Below are 5,697 nucleotides of genomic sequence, written 5' to 3' on the forward strand. Positions count from 1 at the left end.
GGCCCTTCATCGGGCCATGAAGCATCCATCCTAGAAATTTCATAGCCAGAGGACCAACAGAATTACTCAAATCACCAGAATGGACCCCACAGGGCCGTTTAAAGATCAAAACCGTTGACTCAAACCCCACAATCGTCCATCCGTTTGTTCCCAAACTTTTCACGGGCCCTAATCGGGCCGTAGGGCACCTACCCACCGAATTTGGTGGCCAAAGGAGTGTTAGGGCCACTCTAACTCTAAAAGGGAGACCTAGTAGGCTATTTTGGGAATTTGAGGGAACTTAAGGCCAAAAGGCCCAACTCTAGGGAATAAACCCTATCCCTCATAACTCTCTTCCCCATTTGCTACAACCACCAAGAGAGAAGGAGGGTGAAGGAAAGTAAAGAGGAGAAAGAGAGAAGAAAGAGATCCAAGGTGGACCCTAGATCAAGGTGGGGCCCCAAGTGAGCCAACCCCTTCCAACTCCTTGCCTCTCTTACAAGGAGAAACTCTCCCCCTTTACTTCAACAACCGACCGTGGGTTGCCTAGGTAAAGTTTTCACCCATTCTTCTTGGAATCCATGTAGAAAGGTGGGTTTGTCTTGAAATTTTAACATGCAAGAACTTGTTTTAGGATTTCCGGCCGATCGACCCGAAAGCCCTCTTTCCTAGGGCATTTTTCGAATCTCCAACGAGCCATAGGTGCGGACTATTATTCGTAGGTGGCCTAGCACCAATTTCAATATGAGTTTAATGATTATGATTGCTTGGTTGATGCATTTAGAGAGTGTAGAGAAAACCTAGGAATTTATGTCTATTTTAATGTTATGGAATTGTATGTTTTATTTGATTTCCTCACATGATGCTATTCTTGCTTCTCACATGACTTGTTGAAATTTGATTATCGCTTGTGGATGATTTGTTGGATTGCTCATATGATGATGCCCTATAGTATGTGTGCCTTATTAACTCTTATGTAGTTGTTTCTATGAGTTGTAGGAAGTGAGCAACTTCCTCACCAACACACACAAGACACATGCACCATTGCTCATAAATCGTGTTAGCTTGCTTATTAGATGAATCTGAATTATATGCTTGAGGTGTGAGAACATGAGTATGATTTTTGTTAATTGATAGCTCTGTTCCGCTAACGTGTTGTGAACTACCATCCAAACCCTAGGGTTGGTCAAGAAAACAAGGAGAGTTAAGGCGGTCTCGTTGGTAGGACCGCCTTAAGGCTAATCCCATGGATCTGAGCGAGTGCGTGTGGGCGACTGTAGTTAGACTACATGGGTTGCTTACACCCGATGTCGTTCTGCCATACCCTTGCCTGGGCTCGTGCGGTCTAGCCTACTATCTGACCAACCTTGCTTGTTAACCCTGTTTACTCACACTTGTATGGAACCTGGGACACCCTACAACCATTGTAGCTCATCGATAACCCACTTGAAATTGGTCCACAGCCTCATGAGCCGGGCATGGTGGAATGGGACACTGTATGCGAGCTGTCGGCCTACACTGGGGTACCGCGCCTCCCCGTAGTGACCGGGAGCTATCCATTTTCTCTTGGCACTCCTAATGTGCTTGAAGTCGGGGATGAGGAACCCGATGGGATCACGGACCGCGGGGCCTCGGCCTCACGCATTGGGGGGTCTTGGTCTCGCAACCAGTTTGGGGCGTTGATACGTAGGGTGTACCAGAATCCCCAACCTGCTGGATGAATGGACCTAACTAATAACTTGGCTAACACGAACGCATTTCATCGCATTTGTTAGGTTGTGACTCGGCAGTCGAGGTCGCACTGAGGGAGTGTTGGCATTAGCGATCGTTAGATGTTGTCGCACGAGGGAGCGTTGTGGTGAGGGCATGCATCATTTTCATGCTGCATACATGCGCCTTAATAAGATTAGATAGACGTGCGTGATTGTTTGCTTTTTATTAAGATCCTATTAAAATTGATGCCTGTGATAACTTAAGATTAATAGCACCCACTGAGTTGATCACTCACTCCCACTCTGGGACGGTGTTTTAAAACACCAACCAGACCCTTTCATAGATGCAGGTGTCTCGGGATTGGAGAAGCCTGGCGAGGCGTGCCTGGACGAGGAGGACGAGCTGTCATACTTCCAGCTGATGGAGGGTTCGCCGCCTGCTTGAGGGGCGGGATTGGATGGCTGGGCAATGGGCTCAGCCTCATTTTTTTTGGACAGCATATTCTTTTATTGTTTGGGTTGGGCAACGCCTTGTGCGACCCATGTATATTTTGGACTTGTATATTTGTATATATGTCGGATCCCTTTTCATTTCAGCAGTGTTGCGTATTCATGTTTCATGTTCAGAGAATCTCAGGCTGCGCAACTTAAACAGATTAAAAGCACATAAATGAAAATCTGTTAACAGTGACTCTCGGGAACTCGGGAGTTGAGCGGATACGCGACCCCTGATTTTCAGGGCGTCACAAGTTGGTATCAGAGCATGGTTTGGGATTAGTTGGGCCATGGGTCATGAACTCACTACGCGTCCGCTGAATTGAGAGGGTGCACGTTAGATAGCGCAACAGGGGCGTAGAATGCTAGGAACCACCCTAAGCCTTGAACAAACGATCATAGATGGAACATAGATCCCTCAACGAGTTAAGATCGGGGAGTGAGGGTAAGGGAAAATGCGGGGAGCCGTGTCCGGAGGTCTTGCGGTGCTCTGGCGTGTCGACAGAATGCAAACCAAAGGCCTAAGAAATTAACGGTCGGGGAGCGAATCCAAGACCGAAGGAGCTAGGTCCTGATCAGTTACCGAAAAAAAAATAGAGAAATGTAAGAAATGGGAGGATTTTGGCCCCTAACTAGGAGGATTCTCGCAAAGCCACTAGGCCCATTGCATCGACCAGCTTCTCCTACCCCAAAATCATATATGGTACTTGTCGGGGAGGTTTTTTCCGATGCCCGAAAGGGGCAAGGAAGGTGGGACCTGCAAGTGGCGTGGCCCCCGCCGCCAGCCGCATGGCCCCCGCCGATTTTCCAGTGGCCCGCGTGGCCCCCGCCGCTCGTCCGCGTGGCCCCCGTCGCATGTAACCTATCCGCGTGGCCCCCGCCGCCCGTCCGCGTGGCCCCTGCCGATTACACAGCAGGGCGCGTGGCCCCCGCCGCTCGTCCGCGTGGCCCCTGCCGATTACACAGCGGGGCGCGTGGCCCCTTCCGACCGTCCGCGTGGCCCCCGCCGGACCACCTTCTGTTGTCACACCTTAAAATTCAAAAATGGGAATGGGTCCCACGGCTGGCACTTGCAAAAGCCTCCATTTCTCTCTCTCCCATTCCACTCCAAGCACCTCCAAGAGAGCTCTCCCCTCCAAACCTCAAAAAGACCCATCCCCATCTCTCAAATCCCTTAACCCTATCCTTTTTCCCCCTTTCTTTAACAAGAACTTCCTTCCCTCAACTCTTTTCCTCTTCCTCATCTCCAACTCTTCTTCCCCAACCCCATTCTCCAAATTCCACTCCACCATTATCAAAGACCCATCCATAAGACAAGCTCCAAACCCATCCCAAGGCATATTTCCAACACCCATTCTCAAAACCCTCACCTTCCACCACCCACTTCCACCTTCTTCCAAACCCTATACCTAGTCTCTTTTCCAAGCTCCATTCTCAAGCCTTTTTCAACACCTATCCCAAAATCCATCCCCAACCCAATCTATAACCCCTTTCAAAGGACCCACTAGCCATCAACCGAGTAGGATGGCGTTCCTTGCCACCATGGCCTCATTCCTTGCTATCCCGGTAGTCCTATCCCTCATGGGAAAGAAAAGGGCGGCTCCCGAGAAGGCGGGGCCGAGCCAAGAGCGGCGTAGTAAGAAGAAGGCTGATCGGAAGGAGAAGGCAAGTTCGGAAATCCGATCCAAGAAGCGGAACGACTCCCAAAAGGATGAGGCGATCGTTGAAGACTTAGCAAATTTCCACGTGCGCCAAGTCGCCTTCGAGGCCTCCATAGAGGAGCATCTGCTAGGTAATAACCCCCTACTCAACCGACTTATGGAGAAGGATTGGGGCCCCATGTTTTATGTAAGCGGGCAAGCCGATGTGGGATAGGCTAGGATGTTTTATACACGAATTAGAAACCCTCAATTCGAGCCCCTTAGATTCGATATCATAGTGCGGGGCAAGGAGGTCCACTTGAGAGTTGAGGATTTTGCTGAAATACTAGGAGTACCACTGGGAGAGGTGCAAGTCGATGAGGTGAATCTCGAATCAAGGGAAGCCCGCGATGAATGGACTCGCTTTTTATGCTGTCGCATTGCTCCCTGGATGCGAGAGGTCGGCTTGTACGCGACATCCCTGTCTCCAGAATTTTGGGTACTCCACCGCATTGCGACTTTCAACATATACCCGAGATTGAAGAACTGCACTGAGTGCTCCCGCTACATGGTGGAGTTCATGTATCAGGTGGGTCGAGGAGCAAATGTGTGTGCCCCTAGCACCATGCTTTACCAAATTGTGAAGGCCGCAAGGGCGGTACGAAAGGATATAGCTCTCCCTTTTGGCCGTTTGGCCTGTCACATAGCCGAACAGTATGGGATAGGCGGGTCGGACGAAAATTCCGTACCCACGGAGATCGTGGGTGATAAGATGCTGAACTCGATGGGGTTAGGACCCAAACAGAAACAGGCCCACATCGACAAGTACAAGGATGCAGACGAAGGGGAGGAAGAGGGTGACGAGAGTAACGAAGAAGAAGACGAGGATGAGGGTGAGGAAGAAGCCGAAGGGGCTGAAGGAGCTGACGAGATCGAGGAGGTTGGTAGGGAGCCACCTATCACTCCCGACATGCTTGCACGTTTGGATGCACTCGACGCTAGGATGGCCATGATCGAAGAGAATCAGGCGAAGCAAGAGAAATGGAACAAGAAAATGTATCGAGCCATAAAGGCCTTGATCTGTTGCAGCAAAGGGGAAGAAGCACCGCCACTCTCGCCCGACTCAGATGAGTAGCGGCACCGCTTTGCCGATAAGTAGTAGATCGTTTCAAGTTACTTAGGACTAAATCCCTTGTACTAAGAGAACTTAGGGCCTTTGCTTAAGTAACTAGTATTTTCTTTTATGTTCAGTATGTTTAGGAATTATTGTAATCCATGCAGTATCCTGTAATTGGCCGTACTAGCGGCATTTTGAAATTTGTGTGAATGAATGGATTACATTGCAAAAATTTTCTGTCACCCTGAGGATCTTTGTGCATTCGTTTATCTATATTATGATTATGATGCTTGTGGCTTCTGTAAATTTATCCATGGCCTTGTAACACCAATGCTCAAAACCTAACCCATCTCAGGGCATTCTTCTAGGAAATGCCTCCACAACAGGGCCGATTCATCCGCCTCCCTCACGGCGGTTTGGTCGAGAGGGACCAAATCCCCGACGATCAACAAGGCATGCAAGGGGCTAGCGGTTCCCAAAATACGGGTAGTACCACTCAAGAGCCAGCCCCAAATGCACCGCCACCGCAAGCTGCGTCACCAGTACCTCCCCCACCCCCGGCCATGGATCGAATGGACCAGATGTTGCTCCTTATGCAACAACAACAACAAATGATGGCCACTAGTATGTAGCAACAACAGCAAATGATGGCCACTATGATGGGGGCCATGGCCCAAAACTTGGGCATGTCGCAACCCGAAGCGCCCGGCCCAGCCGTGCCCGTGACCAATCCGAATAACCTCTATGAGCGGTT

This window comes from Magnolia sinica, chromosome 3 (genome assembly GCF_029962835.1).
Source record: "Magnolia sinica isolate HGM2019 chromosome 3, MsV1, whole genome shotgun sequence".
Taxonomy (NCBI): Eukaryota; Viridiplantae; Streptophyta; class Magnoliopsida; order Magnoliales; family Magnoliaceae; genus Magnolia; species Magnolia sinica.